Consider the following 22,924-nt stretch of genomic DNA (forward strand, 5'->3'; position numbering starts at 1 on the left):
ATTAAAAAGATGAACATTTATATAATAAATAGTTTGAGATTGAAGAAGTAGCACATGTGTTTCTGAAAGAATCGCAAAGATTGATCTGAGTTACTAGCATCACTTTAAAATTCCACTTCCTAGAATAAATTTCTGGACTGCAGAAATATTTGGTGTTTGTAAAATAAGCTCTAGTACTTGTCCTATTAACATGAAGTTTTTTAAGTAAGCTCAATATTTAATCTGAGTTTAAGCTAATAAACAATAAATACTAAAACAACCATAGTTTTGAGAAAAAAAAAACAAAGAAAAACGCAGAGCCAGCCAAAGCAATAGCACAGTTGGTAGGGCATTTGCCTTGCAAGCAGACAACCTGGGGTCAGTCCAGGCATCCCATAGAGATCCCCAAGACAGCTCAGAGTAATTTCTGAGTCAAAAAGCCTGGAGTAACCTCTGATCCCAAAAAACAAACACAAATTTATAAAAAGAAAGAAAAAGGAATACTTTCACTCAACTACCAAAATAAAATGGATCACATATACAGCCAGTTTGGTTTTTGTTTTATAATTTTATTTTGATTTTGTGATCACACTTAGAGGTACTTGTCTCCTTTCAGTGCTGGGGATTATGAAGTACCAAGGATAAATTTATAGGCACAGCATACTCAGCCCAATTAGCTATCTCTTAGACCCTGCAACCAACTTTATGCTATCATTAACACTCTCTATAGATAAAACTTGTAGGAAATGTTACCATACCTCTGACACCCCATCCCCATGCTCTGATACTCCCTGATCAGCATCTCTGTTACCTTCTGTCTTATCCCCTCTTGCTTTCTTTCCTTCCCTATCCTTCACTTTTTTATGATCTATGATCAAGGATAATCTGGGTGACCCCTTTGATGCCATGATTCCATGTTCCTGTCCATTCCTTAAGACCACAAACAAGCAAGATAATATGTAATGTAGTATTTATACTTTTTATGACTCACTTCTTTTAACACAATATTCTCCAGTTTCTTCCAAATTGTAGTGAACTACATAGTTTCATCTTTCTTTGCAGTTGCATATTATTTTATAAATACATACATGTTATCTATTGTTGGACACCTGGTTTTATATGTATTTATATACAGGTACTGTGTGAAGGTATATATCTTGGAAGTAAATCACAAAGGCTAAACTGTTGGGAATTAATAGGAAATTAAATGTTATCATTAAGCTTTTCTTGGTTTGGTTTGTTTTTCAGCCACACCCATTGAAGCTCCTGGCTATGTGCTTAGAAATCACTCTTGGCTACGGGGTCCATATGGGACACCAGGGATTGAACCAGGTCCATTGGATCTACCACATGTAAAGCAAATGGAGTGAGAAGTAAGACTTGAGCTCCACAGGATATGTCACCAAAACCAAAAAGTAAATGAAAACAAAAGGTAAATTTGACGAACAGAAATAATAGAAATCAAATTTCCTTGGTATAACCATCACGGTACAAGTTTGACTTTCTTTGTTTACTCAAAATATCTTCTTTAACTGAATTCTCCCACTTAAAAAATATATTTTATCTTAACACTTCTCATTCTGTTACCAGGATGAGTAACTCAATATCACTTCATCCCATTTCAAAAGATGAGTTCAAATACATTTGCAGAGATATTTTCGAGTTGATTCAAGCTGAGCAGTACTTCTTATCTTTTGAAATGTCAGGTGGCTGGTTAGAGAAAAATGGAAACATTCCTTTTAAACACACATGTGGGCATACGATTTTGACTTAGTTTCTCGAAACCCTGCAAAAATATATTCACTTTTATGTGTCAAGGCCTCCCTTGACTCACTAAGAAATAGAGAGCATTCAGAAATTTACATCTTAATTATTATTTATAGAACATTTTGCTTGAAATCCATCTTTCATAACTTTCTGTCTTATATTACATTATCACTTTACGTGCTTTAAACTATTATAGTAATATAATATATTTTCAATATATTGTATATGTTTACATACATATACATATAAATGCATATTATTTTATATACAATATATTATATAGTACATATTATAGTATATAATACCAAGAAAATCACTTAGTCTTTGAAGTGTATGACTCGGTCTTTATTTTGATCTGCAGCACCACTAAAAAGGGAAATTAAAATAAATAACAGAACAAGGATAAATGATACAGGATCAATGCAATTTTTAAGAGTATGAACAACATGCTGCATAATATAACACAATAGATATATGTATTAAAATTTAGAACACAAAGTATTTCTAATCTTAAATTCTCATGTAGATGACGATGTGATGATTGGACACATACTTTTCCCAAAATTTCTTATTCAACTTTCCTTAGAAAGGTACTGGACTTTATAAGCTACCAAATAAGAGAATTAACAAAGAAAACGTTACTACAGAAAATATGTCTTTACCACCAAGATAAAGGAGCATAGAATTTTAAGATAAATATGCTCAAGGTTTACACCAAAGTGACAATTTGTATCCTTGTCATATGACCAAATCAGAGAGATTGTGGAATGATGTAATAAGATAAAATTGATAGAATGTCTGATGCATCTCATCTAAATAAAGTAAAAAAAAATCTAAATTTACCTTTGTTTCAAGTTAGAGAAACAATAAGCTTAGTCAGGAAAAAAACAGCTATTTTTTTAGAGTATGAAAGTCTCGCATGACCATACCTAGTTTGGTGAGGTATGAATAGTGTTGTCTCTTCTCTTCAAAGTGGAATGTAGTTCTCCTTTGACAGCAGATTTCTCACTAAACTGTTCATTTACTTTATTGTTCAGTTTATTGTTCGGTTTCTGTACTGCCTTTTCTCTGATGAGTTCATGGGGTTTCATTTTATTCAGGGTTTTTTTTTTCTGTGCAACAATAAATGCAGAAGAACAGTGAAGCAAAGTCAATAGAGGTTTAATAGAAAAATGATTGCAATTCAAAACGGTTAGGCCCAGCAAGGCATTGTTCATGTGTGAAGGAAGTATTGAGAACCCTGTGTAACTTCAAAGGATTAACACCCAAATATACCTTAAAGCATTTTCAAGAGAACTTTTCTGTACCACCAAGAGTTGAATAAATCATTATCTATGATGATTTCTAAACATCGAACAGTTACAATTATGATAATGTATAAAAACAGAGTTTATGAGAATTTATCAGATGTTAATATATGCATCGATTGTCATTGTAATTCCAAACTAGAATATATTCAATTAAAATATTGAAATATAAGCTTTATTTATATATGTATATATGTATTTACTTTATTAATCAATAATGTGTGGCCTAGGATATAATGTTAACTATCAAATTTGAATGGAAAGTAGTAAAGAATAGAAGTCAGAGTTTTAAAACAAATTTGCCTTTTTTTTTTTTTTTTGGTTGGGCCACACCCAGCATTGCTCAGGGGTTACTCCTGGCTGTCTGCTCAGAAATAGCTCCTGGCAGGCACGGGGGACCATATGGGACACCTGGATTCGAACCAACCACCTTTGGTCCTGGATTGGCTGCTTGCAAGGCAAATGCCACTGTGCTATCTCTTTGGGCCCAAATTTGCTTTTAATAATAGTTCTACTTAAATAAAACATATCCAAAACTTTAACTGAACTTTGATTCAGTTGAATCAATAACCTAATTTACAATCACCGTTATAAATTAAAGCCAATTTGAGAAATTTCACTTTGAAGGAAATCCCGTATAAATGGATTTAATCAAAACTATCTCAAATTTAGTTTTGCAAAAATCTCTTCCTTGAAGAGCCATATAGAATAAACATTAGCAAACTTTGATAATGGTGCTAAAGATATTTGGCTCTTATGTTTTATATAAATAAGAGTCAAAATCCTTGTTATGAAATAAATGTAATGTAAATAAAATTAATATAAACAGCTCATATCCTCCACTTAAAAATTAAGCTAGTCAAACTGAGTAACAGGTAAAAGGTACTTAGTATCAGAGCTCATGGATAACCTCATAGAAAATGCCCTCCACAAATCCTAAGATATTAGTAAGTTTGAAACTTATTTGATATTGGGGGGGTATAATCCAGAAAATAGTTTGAGATGATATAGAAGGCAAGGAGCTCTCCTGCAATGAGAAGAATCTCCTAAGCAGGACTTAAAAGAAAGGCAGAGACATTTCTCTTTCATATTTTTGAACAGTGGTTTTGAGCCACATTCAGCTGTGCTGACAGGATTTACTCATGGCTCTGTGTTAAGGCACCACTCCTGGTGAGCATAGAAACAATATGTTATGCAGGAGATGTAACCTGGTTTGTCTTTGTGAAAGGTGATTGACCTACCCACTGTATTCTTTCCCTTGGTATCATTTTATGTCTTTTTAGAATAGGGAAGGCGTAAATACTTTTACAGAATTTAAGGCAGGTGGGCCGGTCAAACAGAGGTTATGGTGAGAATAATTATTTCTGATTATCTGGTTATCTAGATTTGTCATTTTCAGGTACTTCCTGAATATACTTTTATGACTTTTCATACCAGTACTCATTTCCTTTTTTTTCTTCTTTCTTTTTTCTTATATCTGTCTTCTTTTTCAGTATTCATTTTTTTCCTCATCTGACTCTGTTGACTTCCCTTTGTCCCTATAATTTCCGATACTAATAAGGGCTTGCAAGTGTAGTAAGGAAATAGGAATTGAGAGATTATCTGGTTACTTCTTGCTATAAGTGTTCAAAGGTATGGGTAGCTGGTTAGAATTCTGACAGCTATGGGCTCTCTATAAAAGTCAGATGAAGTGTCCAAGCTGGTTTGCATCCATATCTGTAACCTAATTTATTTTTAATAATTACTTTATTTAAGCAATATGATCACAAAATTGTTCATGATTGAGTTTCTGTCATAGAATGTAATTTAAATTAATTTGAACAAGAAGAAACAAGATCTATTAAGGTCTTCAAAAAGTTCAAAAGTTTGGCCAAGTTATTTAAAAATTATAAGTAGGAAAACTCAAAACCTTATTTAATAAAAACATCTTATTCCCAATATAGCTCTTAGTTTAATCCATGCTTTGGTAGGGTCAGAACTCAATAGAGTATTTACCCTTTTTGGTCATGTGGCTTAAGAGGCAAGGTTGGTCGGGGTTGGGGGGATGTCATAAAAGAATGTATATCTATAGAAGGATAAAGGGTGCCTATCTGAGAAAAATAGGAGATTATTTCTTGTATTTTAGTGTGGATGAGATCCTTTCTAGCAAGACCATAAATAAAATAATAAAGAAAACCCAAGTTCATAGCTAGAGATAAACTTAATACATGCTTTAAAGGGAAATATCTGGGGCCGGGCGGTGGCGCTGGAGGTAAGGTGCCTGCCTTACCTGCACTAGCCTAGGAGACGGACCGCGGTTCGATCCCCCGGCGTCCCATATGGTCCCCCAAGCCAGGAGCGACTTCTGAGCGCATAGCCAGGAGTAACCCCTGAGCGTTACCGGGTGTGGCCCAAAAACCAAAAAAAAAAAAAAAAAAAGGGAAATATCTAATTTTAGTGTATATGTTCTAAATGAGAGTTTGACTTACCTTCTGTAGGACTAGACATTGGTTTTTACACAAAGAAGCAAGTCCCTGAAGTGAAGAATAGTTTTCTTTTCACTTTTAAATTAGAGTAATATATTTTCTTTTTTTAAGTAAAAATGGCAGTTATTCTATATAGATTTGGTAAGAATTAGATAGTAGCCTGTAACTTTAAATTTAAATTAGAGTAACAATATTTGAAATAGTAGAGGGAAAATGAAAGATGTTAGTATTGGTATGAAATGCAATACCTTTTTGTGGTATCTATAGGTGGAATTTCTTCTCATTCTATAATAATCAACTGATATATCATATTATTAGTTGTATAGACCAATAAATCTCAACCTTAAATTAAGAAAAATTATCTTCCTTTTTATTTTTGCACTATATCTAAGTTTTTGAGATAGTATTTAGACTTGTCCCTATTATTGACTATTTACTGTACCACTTGAAGTCTTTATGGGTGAAAGTAGGCACTCAGTAATTTTTGTTGCACTGCATAGATAATCTGAGATATGAATATATTCAAATAAGACTTTATGAAGTGACTTAATTTGATTTTTAATGTTCCTACTTATTATTCATGGGTAGAATTTTTATTTTGTTTTGATCTTGCTTTATAAATACCTATCAGGGAACTATGTAAGAATTACATAGTTGATGAATACATATTCATTGCTGGAAATATAAAATATATTAATAATGAAAATGCTAACATGAATTAAAAATCACTTTTTATTGAAAATGATCATCCTATTCCAACATATTGTCATCATTACAATAAATCATTGAATAAAAGAAATATAAAAATGGAAATATGGAATGAAGCACTAAAGTGACCGAGGCCAATTCAGAAGGCTGTGGCCCTTGTTGACTGAGTTCATACTTTTACTGTGGCTGCTTGTCACCACTACAAGAAACTCTTATGTTAGATATCATCTTTTGGATGTATGTGTCAGAAATCCAATATGAATTTATTTATACTAAAACAAACAGAAACAAAATGTTTGCTCAGATTTGTGGTTGAGAATTTTTATGAATTACCATATTCTGTTGTTTTGGATAATCACTCTGATCAAATTATATCTAATTCTCAGATGATAGAATAAGTTATAAATGTTGCTTTATTGTAATTACATGAGATTTTTTACTAAAATGTCAAATACAAATTTTATGCTTTAAATTATTTCCACTTAGAATGCAAATTTCACTATAAAATGGATCAATGGTACTCAACTAATCAGGAATGCAAAGCTAAACTCTCAGTACCCACAATAGTTTAAGAATAATGAGGAAACAAAATAATTCAGATCTTTGGAAAATTTAGCATTTTTATGTGTCATTTAATAAAATCAAAATCTAAAGTAAATTTGTAAGGCAAGGTCTTTTAGTATCTAGGTCTTTTATATCTTTTAGAAAATAGCTGTTATCTTTAATAATATAGTATTATATTTTAAAATATTGCTTTAATCATGCTTTTACAATCCTGAGATAGAAAATTATTGTTAACTACTGAGCATTGCTGAGTGTGATCACAAAACATAAAATTAAAAAGACAAAAAAGGGCTTCTGCCGTGACTGGCACACGCCGGGCAGCTCGGTTGCTCTGCGTGCGGAATCGACATCAAGAGATTTCGGAAGCACAATTTTTGAGCCCCTGGGCAGCTGGTGATCGTTGGTCCCGGTGCCCTAAAAAAGTAAAAAAAAAAAAAGACAAAGTAAAAATTTTATGAAATTTGAAAACTATAAATTCAATCTGTGCATCTGAAGAAGTGATAACATCCAAGAGTTATAAAAATGTAAAAAAATAGAAATTTAACAATAACACATAGGTCCATTTAAAAATGGTAAGGAGAGATATATGAATATTTCCCTAAAGTAAGCACATATTTGACACATACAGACACACAAAAAGCACAGCATCACAGATGGTGAAAATGATCAAGTCAAAATGACAATGAAATATTATCTCACACTAGTGAGAAAGTTATGAATCAAAAATGTTTAAAACATGGAACATGTAATTGTGTGTTAAAAGAGAAAAGAACCCTTATTCACTGTTTGTAGCAGTGTAAAATAATATATCTTTTATAAAAAACACTTGGGTATTAATAAATATTAAGAGATTTACCATGGGTCAAACAATTCTTCTACTAAATGTTTCTCCAACACACACAAATCAGTTTACAATGATTTGTGCACAACTGAACTCATTATTATAGTATTGAAGATCCAGAAAAAAATGGGATACCCAATTGTTGTGTAGATAAAGAAGATAAGGTATTTATCCATAATAATATTTTCTTGTCAGCTAGAGGAAAAATATAGTCATTTTACTAAAATATGAAGAGATTTTTCATACTAAATAAAAATATATAGTCTTCAGATTTACTAGATATGAACAGATGTGTCATACTAAAAGAAAAACCGAAGAAGTTTATGCACTATATATAAGGTATATAAAGAAACAAAGAACACTACAATGTATGACTGAAATTTAGTCATGAACGATTTTGTAGCAACAGTGTTTAAATAAAGTAATACATAAAGAATTCATGTTAGAAATAAAAGGCAAAGGACATATGGAAGAAAAATTATCTCAAAAGATGATCTTTAAATAAATTATATATAATGTAAAAAAGAAAAGGGAAGGAAGGAAGAAAGAAAGGGAAGGAGGGAAGGAAGGAAGGGGGAGGGATGGAGGAACGATGGGAAGGAAAAAGGAAGGAAGTGAAAAGGGAAGGAAGGGAGGGAAGGAAGGGAGGAAGGAAGGAATGTAAAGGAAGGAAGGAAGGTAGAAAGGAAGAAAATGGTCCCCCAAGCCAGGAGCAACTTCTGAGCACATAGCCAGGAGTAACCCCTGAGCGTTACCGGGTGTGGCCCAAAAAACCAAAAAAAAAAAAAAAAAAGAAAGGAAGGGAAGATGAAGGAAGGGAAGGAGGTAGGAGAGGAAGGGAAAGAGGGGGAAGGAAGGAAGAAAGAAAAAGAAAGAAAGAAAAAAGAAAGAAAGAAAAAAGAAAAAGAAAAAAAGAAAGAAAAGAAAGAAAGAAAAGAATAAAGGAAGGAAGGAAGGAAGAAAGAAAGAAAGAAAGAAAGAAAGAAAGAAAGAAAGAAAGAAAGAAAGAAAGAAAGAAAGAAAGAAAGAAAGAAGAAAGGAAGGAAGGAAGGAAGGAAGACGGAGGGAGGGAAGGAAGGAATGGAAGGAGTGAGGAAGCATGGAAGGGAGGAAGGAAGTATGGAGAAGAGGGATAAAGGAAGGGAGGAAGGAAGTAGAAAAGAAGGTAGGAAGGAGGGATGTAAGGAAGGATGGAGGAAAGGAAAGAAGGAAGAAAAAGGAAAGAAGGAAGGAAGAAAGAAAGACAGAGAGAGAAAGAAAGAAAGAAAGAAAGAAAGAAAGAAAGAAAGAAAGAAAGAAAGAAAGAAAGAAAGAAAGAAAGAAAGAAAGAAAGAAAGAGAGAGAGAAAGAAAGAAGGAAGAAAGAAAGAAAGAAAGAAAGAGAGAGAGAAAGAAAGAAGAAAGGAAAGAGAGAGAAAGAGGGAGGCAGGGAGGAGGAAGAAGGAAGGAAGGAAGGAAGAAGGAAGGAAGGAAGGAAGGAAGGAATGAAGGAAGGAAAGAAGGAAGGAAGGAAGGAAGGAAGGAAGGAAGGAGGAAGGAAGGAAGGAAGGAAGGAAGGAAAGGAAGGAAGGAAGGAGGAAAGAAGGAAGGAAGGAAGGAAGGAAGGAAGGAAGGAAGGAAAGGAAGGAAGGAAGGAAGGAAGGAGGGAGGAAGGAAGGAAGGAAGGAAGGAAAGAAGGAAGGAAGGAGGAAGAAGGAAGGAAGGAAAGGAAGGAAGGAAGGAAGGAAGGAAGGAAGGAAGGAAGGAAAGGAAGGAAGGAAGGAAGGAAGGACAGAAGGAAGGAAGGAAGGAAGGAAGGAAAGAAGGAAGGAAGGAAGGAAAGGAAGGAAGGAAGGAAGGAAAGAAGGAAGGAAGGAAGGAAAGGAAGGAAGGAGGGAAGGAAGGAAAGAAGGAAGGAAGGAAGGAAAGGAAGGAAGGAAGGAGGGAGGGAGGGAGGGAGGGAGGAAGGAGGAAGGAAGGAAGGAAGGAAGGAAGGAAGAAGGAAGGAAGGAAGGAAGGAAGGAAGGAAGGAAGGAAGGAAGGAAGGAAGGAAGGAAGGAAGGAAAATTAAGGTGCTTACCTTGCAGCTTAGAAAGTACCAAAAACCACATGGTCCTCTCAACACCACCTGGAATGAGGGCACCATATGGCACACTGGGAAATCAGAACATGATCAGTCCTAGGTCAGCGGTGTGCAATGCAAACGCCCTACCTACAGCTGCAGCAGTGGTTCCGGCCCCAATATAGTCTCATTTATATATCCATATTTTGGTTTCTTTTCCAGTGTCATTTTTCCAAATAGATTTCTCACATTGTGGACTTAGAATGTATCTATCACCTATGTTTATTTCTATTCACTTTAGCTAATATTTAAGTCATTAAACTATTTGAACTATTTTCTATTTATGTTGTTAGTGATTGCATTTGTGTGTATTACATTTCCCCAATATCAAAGATACAAACTAGTCTCAAAACAATTCTAAAAGAAAATAAGGAAAAGAACTTGTGTCAAACTAAATATATAGGAAGAACAATGAAATCAACAAATTATGGTGTTAGAACATTAATAGGAGCTCAGAAAATTGTAATAAAGAAACTAGAAATAAAAACATATTTTAACGTTTAATCTAGGATAGAGGATAAAAGATTATACAATGAAGAAAGTAAATACCTGTTAGTTATTGATTTTCTAATACATTTGTTAATTATGTACATATTTCTTTTCTGTTACCTACTTTTATATAATGAGGATATATAAATCAAAAAATGATTTTTGTTTTCCTGGTTATACAACTTGAATGTATTTTTTTCAGTCTTCTTTTCATTGTACCATGTGTCTTCATTACTTGGTATTAGTTTATTGAAAATGAGATCATGAGCTCACATTTTTACAATGAGTTCTAAGTTTTCTCCTTGCTCAGGATATTTTCTGTCCATCAACTCACTAAAGAGAAAGAAATTCAAGAATTTATAGTTAAGACAAGAGTAAAAAGGTAAGATCTTGCCTGTCTTGCTATCTGTATTCTTTAAACTCTCTTTAATGTAAAGAAGAAAACACCTAATATGAAATCCCAATGACATTTTGCCATTTATATGTGCTTTTGACCAATAGGTTACTGCTATTTTAATTTAGGTACTTTCTATTTCAAATCACTCTGAAAATTAAAATTATATTAACCAGTCATTTAATTACTGCCTATTTCTAAACTATTACATTGGCTTATGGCTCTACTATAAAGTTCATTATGTCTCCATATCCCCTCATATTTCAATACCAGTTTTATTTTTACATAATCTCACATCATGGTTCTCCTACCTTCTTATCACTCTACAAATTTTAATTTCCTTCTATCTTATAAACAACTTTTTGTTTCTCCTGTTTATTTTGTATGTTGGGTAATTCTAACAATTATAGAAAATAACTAGTTACATCTCCTATTATTTATACTCTTATTACAATTCTGTATTCTAACATACCAAGTTTGTTTCTTAGTGATATCGAGATTTTATCCAATTTACAAAAAGTTCTCTAACCATAAAGTGATAAACATTAAACTTGGAATATTTATATTCAGATCTCTTTATGTAACACTATTCATGGGAAAATACTTATTTTCCCGTTTTTAATAATATATTCATCTAAGCACCATGATAACAAATATATTTATAGTTGGGTTTCAGTCATAAAATGTTAACCCCCTTCACTGATGTCTCATCTCCCTGTTTTTTTTTGGGGGGGTCACACCGGCAGTGCTCAGGGGTGGTTACTCCTGGCTGTCTGCTCAGAAATAGCTCCTGGCAGGCACGGGGGACAACATGGAACACCGGGATTCAAACCAACCACCTTTGGTCCTGGATCAGCTGCTTGCAAGGCAAACGCCGCTGTGTTATCTCTCCGGGCCTCCATCTCCCTGTTTTAAATAGCTTGACCAAAGTTAATTATTCTTTCTTTTAAAGGAAATATTATACATTTCTTTTTACTGAAGGATTTCCATTAACCATTATTACCTATTTATCTTTTAAATTAATTCCTCAAATTCAAAAGTGTGTAACTTAAAATTTTACACTAATTATAAAATGACTCCTTGACTACCTAAAATATATACTCCACACATTAAGAACTATTTGTCTGATTTGCTTATAAAAAATAATAACTTGATGAAACAATGCCAGTTTTAATATTCTGTGGTCAGTAAAAACTCAAAATTCTCACTTCTGTTATGGCATATTGCTGAATCTGAAGTGAATATTTTTTAAATAAATTAATTGAATAAATAAATGACTAAAAAGGAATTTGTCATTTTTTTCTTTCTTTGAGTGACACACCATGTGCCACAAAATGCTACCTTTCACATGCTAGGTGGCCTTCATTTATATTTGGTCATATTTTTTCTCCCACAAAATGTTCTCAAATATTTGGAAAGCAGTAAGAAGAATAATTTGACATTATGATAATCATTTATGCTGCATTTAAACAAAGAAAAATCAGCCAGTTATTCATTAAATCCTATAAATTGTGTACATAAAAATTAAATGCAGTGAATTAAAGACAACAGAAAGCTCCGAGAAGAGGCTTGGTTGAGATTTTCTTACACGTTTTCACCCTCTGTTTTGTGCTGAAGAATTGCTTTATATTTCTTTTTTTTTATTTTTATTTAAACACCTTGATTGCATACATGATTGTGTTTGGGTTTCAGTCATGTAAAGAACACCACCCATCACCAGTGCAACATTCCCATCACCAATGTCCCAAGTCTCCCTCCTCCCCACCCGACCCCACCAGTACTCTAAACAGGCTCTCCATTTCCCTCATACATTCTCATTATTAGGACAGTTCAAAATGTAGTTATTTTTCTACCTAAACTCATCACTCTTTGTGGTGTGCTTCCTGAGGTGAGCTGGAACTTCCAGCTCTTTTCTCTTTTGTGCCTGACAATTGGTATTGCAAGAATGTCTTTCATTTTTCTTAAAACCCATAGATGAGTGAGACCATTCTGCGTTTTTCTCTCTCTCTCTGACTTATTTCACTCAGCATAATAGATTCCGTGTACATCCATGTATAGGAAAATTTCATGACTTCATCTCTCCTAACAGCTGCATAATATTCCATTGTGTATATGTACCACAGTTTCTTTAGCCATTCGTCTGTTGAAGGGCATCTTGGTTGTTTCCAGAGTCTTGCTATGGTAAATAGTGCTGCAATGAATAGAGGGGGAAGGAAGGGGTTTTTGTATTGTATTTTTGTGTTCCTAGGGTATATTACTAGGAGTGGTCTAGCTGGATCGTATGGGAGCTCGATTTACAGTTTTTGGAGGAATCTCCATATCGCTTTCCATAAAGGTTGTACTAGACGGCATTCCCACCAGCAGTGGATAAGAGTTCCTTTCTCTCCACATCCCCGCCAACACTGTTTGTTCTCATTCTTTGTGATGTGTGCCATTCTCTGGGGTGTGAGGTGGTATCTCATCGTTGTTTTGATTTGCATCTCCCTGATGATTAGTGATGTGGAGCACTTTTTCATGTGTCTTTTGGCCATTTGTATTTCTTCTTTGTCAAAGTGTCTGTTTATTTCTTTTCCCCATTTTTTGATGGGATTAGATGTTATTTTCTTGTAAAGTTCTGTCAGTGCCTTGTATATTTTGGAGATTAGCCTCTTATCTGATGGATATTGGGTGAATAGTTTCTCCCACTCAGTGGGTGGCTCTTGTATCCTGGGCACTATTTCCTTTGAGGTGCAGAAGCTTCTCAGCTTAATATATTCCCATCTGTTAATCTCTGCTTTCACTTGCTTGGAGAGTGCAGTTTCCTCCTTGAAGATGCCTGTAATGTCCTGGAGAGTTTTGCCTATGTGCTGTTCTATATATCTTATAGTTTTGGGGCTGATAACGAGGTCTTTAATCCATTTGGATTTTACCTTCGTACATGATGTTAGCTGGGGGTCTAAGTTCAATTTTTTGCAAATGGCTATTTAATTGGGCCAAAACCACTTGTTGAAGAGGCTTTCCCTGCTCCATTTAGGATTTCCTGTTCCTTTATCAAAAATTAGGTGATTGTATGTCTGGGGAACATTTTCTGAGTATTCTAGCCTATTCCACTGATCTGAGGGCCTATCCTTATTCCAATACCATGCTGTTTTGATAACTATTGCTTTGTAGTACAGTTTAAAGTTGTGGAAAGTAATTCCTCCCATATTCTTTTTCCCAATGATTGCTTTAGCTATTGGAGGGTGTTTATAGTTCCAAATGAATTTCAAAAGTGCCTGATCCACTTCTTGGAAGAATGTCATGGGTATCTTTAGAGGGATAGCATTAAATTTGTATAATGCCTTGGGGAGTATTGCCATTTTGATGATGTTAATCCTGCCAATACATGAGCAGGGTATGCGTTTCCATTTCCATGTGTCCTCTCTTATTTCTTGGAGCAGTTTTATAGTTTTCTTTGTATAGGTCCTACACATTTTTAGTCAAGTTGATTCCAAGATATTTGAGTTTGTGTGGCACTATTGTGAATGGGGTTGTTTTCTTAATGTACATTTCATCCTTATTACTATTGGTGTATAGAAAGGCCATTGATTTTTGTGTGTTAATTTTGTAGCCTGCCACCTTGCTATATGAGTCTATTGTTTCTAGAAACTTTTTGGTAGAGTCTTTAGGGTTTTCTAAGTAGAGTATCATGTCATCTGCAAACAGTGAGAGCTTGACTTCTTCCTTTCCTATCTGGATTCCCTTGATATATTTTTCTTGCCTAATCCCTATAGCAAGTACTTCCAGTGCTATACTGAATAGGAGTGGTGAGAGAGGACAGCCTTGTCTTGTGCCAGAATTTAGAGGGAAGACTTTATTTTTTCTCCATTGAGGATAATATTTTCCACTGGCTTGTGGTAGATGGCCTTAACTATATTGAGAAAGGTTCCTTCCATTCCCATCTTGCTGAGAGTTTTAATCAAGAATGGGTGTTGGACTTTATCAAATGCTTTCTCTGCATCTATTGATATGATCATGTGTTTTTTATTTTTCTTGTTATTGATGTTGTGTATTATGTTGATAGATTTACAGATGTTAAACTATCCTTGCATTCCTGGGAAGAAACCTACTTGATCATAGTGGATGATCTTCTTAACGAGGCATTGAATCCTATCTGCCAGCATTTTGTTGAGGATCTTTGCATCTGCATTCATCAGCGATATTGATCTGTAATTTTTGTGTGTGTGTGTATGTGTAGCATCTCTGTCTGGTTTAGGTATCAAGGTGATGTTGGCTTCATAAAAGCTATTTGGAAGTGTTTTCTTTTGTTCATTTTCATGAAAGATTCTTGCCAGGATTGGTAGTAGTTCCTCTTGGAAAGTTTGAAGGAATTCATTAGTGAATCCATCTGGGCCTGGGCTTTTGTCTTTCGGCAGACATTTGACTACCGTTTTAATTTCATCAATGCAGTTCCTTATTTTAAAAAACACTTAATTGTCCAAAAAAAATCCCTATATCACTTTTTTTGTTTTTTCATTTTTTCTCTTCCATTCTTTCACTTGTTTCTTTGTTCCTTTCTACCATATTTTCTTCCTCTCTCCTTCCTCTTTTTTCTTCTTTCTTCTTTCTTTGTTTCTTTCTTACTTGCTTGCTTTTCTCTCTTTCATTTTTTTCTTTTTTCTTTTTCTTTTTTCTCTTTCATTCTTTCTCTATTTTCCAAAACTGTTAAGAGTATAAAGTGCTTGCTTAAAGCAAAGATAGCAGGCATCAGACCTAATATTGCCTAGTGGGCTCACTATCTAACATTGTGATATTCAACTATTTTTAAATATAATGCATTTTATTGGAATATAGTATTAGTCATACTTCTTAGAGTCATGCAGTGGCATACACCACAATTTAGCTTAAGTTTGAAAATAAAGATTGTGGATATCAATAAACAGAATTTTATGCAATTTAATTTTATTAAATCATACTTTGTATATAAATAGATTTATAAATATTCATATATGCCAGATATTATATATTTATATATTATTTAATATACAGCATATATTATAACACATATACATAATTATTATAATTACATGTTTTATAATTATGCATAACTTTATTAAATAATACTTAATATAAGTATATATTTAATATCTAATTTTCATATATATAAATTTAAATGAAATATTGTATTCTATTTAATGCCTAAAGAGACATGTTGTGCAAAAATGAAGAATGTTTCATAGTTTTGACAATAATTGAATGATTATTAATATTGGCATTATCTTCATATTCTTACATAAAATGTAATTTTTTATTGAGGTATCACATTTATTATTATGTGCAGATATTTAAATTAATAAAAATATTTTTATTATAGTTATGTAAAGAGGTAAATATAATGTAGAGTTATGCATACCCTTCATATAAAGTGAAGAAATAAAGCTGCTAATACAGAAAATGATATTTTTAGAAATTCTAAATTTTAGTTAATTTGTATATTCCCATATATCTAGCATAAGTTAAGTGACTTTAGAACCTTTTACATTATACTTTACTTATTACTGTACTTTGGAATATATGGTGATATAATGTATTCTTCATTTTAAGAACAATACTAATTTCCTTGTATATTTGTTTTTGTGATTAACCATAAGAATTCTTCAGATATTACCGATACAAAACATAAATAATGTAAAAATTTAAATTTATTTTTATTGATAACATTGTACTTTTTCTCCTAACACTTAAATAAATTAAGAATTCTAGATTATGTTTGTGTAAACCACATAGATTAAATCTATGTTAAATAGTTGAAAAATAAAATTTAAGGAAATATTCCAATTATAATCTAGCTAGCATTAAATATTCATAAAAATGCACATAAAGTAAAAAAAATAATGTACTTGCTGCAAAAATATTATCTGCAAAGGGACAGCACATAATATTGATTATATTATAATGATATTCAATAAACATCTATATTATGCTCACATTACAAAGATCAAAAATGAATGTTCATAAATAACATTTTTGGTATCTTTTTATACCTTTGCTTCCTAGCATTTGGAAACAAACAAATCACCATGTGTGTTATAAATTTTCTGCTCAGTACTATTTTATTATTTGCTATTTATGTTTAATACCTCTTTAATTAAGAATGGCAATCAGATTGTATTTGAGAAAATTCAGTGTGAAAAATATTATTTTTCATCAAAGCCCTTAGGAAATTAAATGAAGTCAAAAACCTTCCTGAATTAAGTTATTAGCTCTCAAAATTTTAATGAAAATGCTATTTCATCTAAAGTTGTTTAGAAATATAGTACAATTTGAAACAAACTAAACCTAAATTACTTATTTTCTGCATGTATATTAATTTATAAAATCCTTAGAGCAAAAGTTGTGCAAGTCCAAAAGATAAATATAGAGAACCACATTGGCATATTTATTAAATAAATTAAATTTAAATAAAAGTCCAAGTTTTTAGTCTAGAATTTTACAAGTAGTTCTACTGAAATGTCACTTAATTTTTAAATTTGACTACACATAAGTTAGCAATATATTTATAGACATAAATTTTGTATCTTATAAACCTCTATTTCATACAAGGCACAGACGTATGCAATAATGGCTGAAAATTCTCAGATGTACCTCTGTTTAAAAACAATTACACACTAAAGAAAAAGCTCATGAAACAAAGATAGTTCAGTTTGTAAAACACTTGCTCTGTATATTGCCCTGTAGGTTAGATCTCTGCCACCACATATAATCCTGTGAACCCCATGAGGACTAAACACTGAGGAGAATGTGTCCAAAAACAAAATAAAACTAAAAAGTCAAAGAGAATTGATAAAATAATATAAAAATCCATATTTTCTAAGCAATTTTTTATTTCCTGAAGTACATGGAATATAAAGAAAGGAATATTAAATATATAAATATATAAATATATTTTATATATGAAGTGAGAACTAGATACATACTGCCATACTTCGCAGTACCTTTAATTATCATATTTAAAACATATTTATTTGGGATCATGGAGATATTACAATTTGTAAGGCACTTGTTTTACATCAGGCTGATCTGGGTTCTCTCCCTGAGCCCCTGCACAAAGGCCTAAGCACAGAGGATGTGGACTCAAAAAAACACAAACACAAACATTACTTATTATTGATTTCTTTTATCTTTATGGAATATTTCATTTATAAGATAAAATAATATTCCCCAAATCTCTGAAAATCTAAAATCACAGGTAATTATTATTTTTAATTTTTATAATTATAATTTATAATATTTTAATTTTTAAAATTTATATGTATGTGTGTTTATGGCAAAGATATATTTTATTCAGTGAACTAATCATAAAATCAGTATAATAATAGAACAACATTGAGAATGTTTTTACACACCCATATATATATACACTTTGGTTGGAGAATGGTATATATTGACATACACAGAAGCAACATGTTTAGTTTTTTGAAAATAAAATATTTTTCATGAAAAGTTAACACAAGAGCAGCACAGGTCCAAAGCAATGATACAGCAGGCTGAGCATTGCCTTGTATGCCTCAGAGAGGAATTGGATCCTTGGTACTCTGTGCACAGCAGGAGTGATTTTTGTGTACAGAGCCAGGAATACAACCTGAGCACCAATGGTTATGGCACCAAAAAAAAAAAAAATACACAAAAACTACCACCACAATAGCAAAACAACAACAACAGTAAAAAGAACAATGAAGGAACAGTTCCAAGAGCCAGGAATCTCAGATCACGTGAAACATACAAAGATAAACAAATGATGGGGATCTCATGTTTCCCCTCACAATCCTTTTGCCTTGCTAAAAAAATCATCTTTGTTTCCCGTACTTTGACTTTGAAATGAACACAGAGGTTGTTGATGTGGTAGTCTTTGCAAATTCTGTCATGGAATGCACTGCTCTCAGCTCTAAAAATACCAATGCTAGCATCTAATGATTATTTAAGTATAATATAATAATTATTTGAATATCTTTGTTTTGAATAATAGTCTAATTAATACTGTTCCTTTCCCAAAATTCTATATATTCACTTCTATAATATTTATATTACAGTCAAATAGAATGATTAAAACCCAACTACAAATATGTTTGAATCGTGGTGCTTAAATAAAGATATTATTTATAAAAGAACGAACTATCTCTCTATATTAACATCTATTTAAATATATAATCTCTTTATCTCTATGTATCTTCTATCTAGCTATCTAGCTATCATCTATGTATCTCTCTATGTATCTGTGTAAGTGCTTTACTTAAGCACCTTGGCTGCAGAATTGTGTTTAGTTGGGTTTTAGTCATAGATGTACACCAACCTTTCATAGGGCAAAGTTCAAGGCACCAATATTCCCAGTTTCCCTTTCACCTCCCAATACCTTTATATCTCTGGGGGAGTTATTTGATGTTTTCTCTTTCTTTTCCCCTTCCTTTTTGACACTGCTATTTACACTAATGATAATGAAGGGGTATTATGCAGGTCATTTTATACCCTTTCAACACTCAGTCCTTCTCTAGAGTAATAAGTTCAAGCCATTGTTGTCATAGAAGACCCTTCTCTCCTTTAAACTTCACTCACCACTCCTTTTGGCTAGCATCCTACCATGGACTGGTCTTCATGGTTATCGTGATTGCCTATGGATGTCACTACCATATGTATTATTTTTTTATATCCCAGAGAAGAGTAAGATAATTGTATGTCTATTCCATTTCCTCTGCCTCATTTCTTTCAGCATAATAATATCCATGTCGATCCGTGATAAAAATTTTTTATTACTTCATTTATCCTAATAACAAATAGTATAGCATTGTGTAAATATACCACAGATTCTTTAGAAATTCATGTAGTGTCAGACATCTGAGTTGCTTTCAGATTCTGACTAATATAAATAATGCTGCAGTGAACATAGGAGTGCAAGGGTTATTTCTTATTTTTTTAATTATTTTTGTTGTTGTTCGAGTATATTCTTAGGAGTGAATCATATGGGAGTTCACTTTCTATTCTTATGAGGAATATGAATATTGCTTTCCAGAAAGGCTGGACTAGTCAGCATTCCAACCCACAGTGATTGAGAGCCAGCCCTTTTCTTCCCAGATCCATGCCAGGCAGCAATGCTTTTATTTTTATTATGTTTGCTGAGGGTACCAGTATCTGTGTTATGAGAATATAACTCATTGTCTTGATTTGCATCTCCCTGATGATTAGTGATGTGAAGCATTTTTCATGTGACTTTTGGTCATCTATTTTTTTTTGAGAAAATGTTTGTCCAATTTTCCTACCTAGTTTTTGTTTTTGGATAGGGTTAGATGTGTGTGTGTGTGTGTTTGTGTGTGTGTTATTGTTATTATATGTAAGTAATTTTTGTGTCCTAGATATTAACTCCTTCACAGATATGTATTGGGTGAACATTTCTCCCATTCCATGGTAGCCTTTGTAACCTAGTCACTGTTTTCTTCGAAGTGCAGAAGTTTTTAAGTTAATATAGTACCATATGTTTACTTTTGCTTCCACATACTTGGACAGTGGCATTTCACTTTGAAAATGCTTTTAGTCTGATGTCATTGATTTTATTATCTACATTTTCTTCTATGTATTGTATGGTTTCAGGTCTAATATCAATTTCTTGAATTCATTTTGATTTCACCTTCGTGCATGATATTAAAGAGAGGTCTGAGTTCACTCATCTATAAGTAGTTGACTAGCTACTATCTTTATCACTGATAAAATATTTTAAAATATTAGAACTATAATCAGATCCAAGTCTATTTATTGATATTAAGTTTAGTAACAAAAATAATATTTAAAGGGATACCAATTATCTCTTATAAAGGGATAATATAATTATATTATCATAATTTATATTATATTATTTTATGTTAATTATATTATAACATAATATTATATTATATATGACTAAATATCTTAATATATAATTATAATGTAACTATATTAATATAATTATAATGGGATAATTAAAAATAATATAATAAAGGGATAATATTATTATAATAATTATTAAATATATATTTAAATAACATATAAATATTCAACTAAAATAAAATACAGTAAGAATATTTGGGGTAAATCAAACTTTATGTTTACTAATAACATAAAAAATACCATTTTTAATTAGTAAAGTACAGTTATATATACATGCTTTACTCTCTTGATAAATCTACAACAAAAACTTTATAGGTGCCGTGACTTGAACAAAATTTCTAACTTAATGGTGAACATAATATATTTGTATGTTTTAATATTAGATATAGAATTTTGTAACTATGATATGATTTAAAATTTACAAAGGACCAAATAGTTAAAGATATGAATCTCTTTAACATCAGTTGGACTTATAAAGCAAATATAAAATTGTGACATTTGCTTTTGCTTCTCTTACAGTCTAAAAATTAGTTTCCCAGATAGCTAGATTATTTGTTCTCTCCTTCCCCTCAGGAAGTGTCTCTTGTTGAATTCTACACATAACAAAGTGAAAGTGTTTTGTATATAGTATTTCTATAAATTAGTGAATTATTGTACATACCTGATGACTGTTCATATTAGCTTGTGTATTTTTTAAGATGACTATTACTACTCAAAATGATTAATTTGGTTTTCTACTAGTATATTATATTGACCTTTAAGAATATATTTTACTTTTATGCTCACTTTTTATTGTATATGTTTTCTATGTTTTATTCAATTTTTTCATGACCATCTACAATTTTTGACAATTTTAAACTTTTTAAAATAATAAATTAGGTTGATTTTTATTAGAAAATAGGTTTTCATACAAAAATAATAAAAAAAAAGCTCTGTCAAAAACAACTGACATATACTTTTGTCGTTTTATTTTGTTTTCTAGGGTCCACACCCAGAAGTCTCAGGGCATACTTTTGGCCTTATTACACTAATAGATCACTCACGGTGGGATTAGGGGCACTATATGGAGTATTTACTGTTGAACCTAGGTGCATAGCAAACTTTTTGGCCACTGTATATCACTCTGATATTTATAATTTTACATTTTGCGGGAGGTCACACCTGGTGACGCTCAGGGCTTCCTCCTAGCTATGCGCTCAGAAATCTCTCCTGACTTGGGCGACAAGTCCACCCGTGTCATTCTCGAGCAGTGCACGCACTATCGCTCTGGTCCCTCTGATATTTATTTTTAAAATTGATATGATTTAGACTAGAGGATATGGTATAATTGTGGTAGAAAATATGTGTAGGTCTATTTTGGTAATATGAGTATTATCTGTTGTAGCACTATTGGGCCTGAGCATCACAAAACCCAGAGTACAACTGGGAGTTGCCACCATGCAATTTCTGCCCTCCCTCCCTCCCTCCCTCCCTCCCTCCCTCCTCCCTCCCTCCCTCCCTTCCTTCCTCCCTCCCTTCCTTCCTTCCTTCCTTCCTTCCTTCCTTCCTTCCTTCCTTCCTTCCTTCCTTCCTTCCTTCCTTTCTTGCTTGCTTGCTGGCTGACTTGCTTTTCTCTATTTATTTCCTCTCTTTTCATTTTTCTCTTTTTTTTTATCTTTCTTTTTACTTTTTACCTTTTCTTTTTTTCTCTTTTCTCTTTTATCATTCATTTTTTCAATTTTTTCCTTTTCTTTCATTCTTTCTCTATTTTTCCAAAGTGTTAAATGTATAAAGTGCTTGCTGAAAGCAATGATAGCAGCAGGCCTCAGACCTAATATTGTCTAGTGGGCCCACTACCTAACATTGCCACATTCAACTATTTTATTTTATTTTATTTTATTTGTTTTGTTTTGGGGCCACACCTGGCAGTGCTTAGGGGATACTCCTGGCTGTCTGCTCAGAAATAGCTCCTAGCAGGCACAGGGGACCATATGGGACACCAGGATTCGAAGCAACCACCTTTGGTCCTGGATCGGCTGCTTGCAAGGCAAACACCGCTGTGCTATCTCTCCAGGCCCACATTCAACTATTTTTAAGTATAATGTATTTGATTGGAGCACAGTAGTAGTCTTACTTCTTAGAGTCAAGTAATGGGATATTCCACTATTTAGCTTACATTTAAAAATAGAGATTGTGGATATCAATAAACAGATTTTTATGCAATTTAATTTCATTAAATCCTACATTATATAAGTATATACTTTATATATAAATATATTTACAAATATTTATATATGTTATATATTATATATTATTTTAATATACAGCTTATATTATAATAAACACATATATAATTATATTATTGCTTGTATATATTTATATATACAACTTTATTAAATTATATTTTATATAAGAATATAGTTAATATCTAATTTTCATACAATTATAAATTAAACTGAAA

At 32.4% G+C, this 22,924-nt stretch overlaps 1 non-coding gene across 1 annotated transcript; it reads left to right on the plus strand.

Moving 5' to 3' along the window:
- The first annotated feature begins 7,073 nt into the window (after window positions 1-7,073).
- Window positions 7,074-7,207, plus strand: LOC126032781 (U11 spliceosomal RNA). The gene has a single exon (XR_007503979.1). It is a non-coding gene; the product is annotated as a U11 spliceosomal RNA (small nuclear RNA).
- The last annotated feature ends 15,717 nt before the right edge of the window (window positions 7,208-22,924 follow it).

This window comes from Suncus etruscus, chromosome 16 (assembly GCF_024139225.1).
Source record: "Suncus etruscus isolate mSunEtr1 chromosome 16, mSunEtr1.pri.cur, whole genome shotgun sequence".
Classification (NCBI taxonomy): domain Eukaryota; kingdom Metazoa; phylum Chordata; class Mammalia; order Eulipotyphla; family Soricidae; genus Suncus; species Suncus etruscus.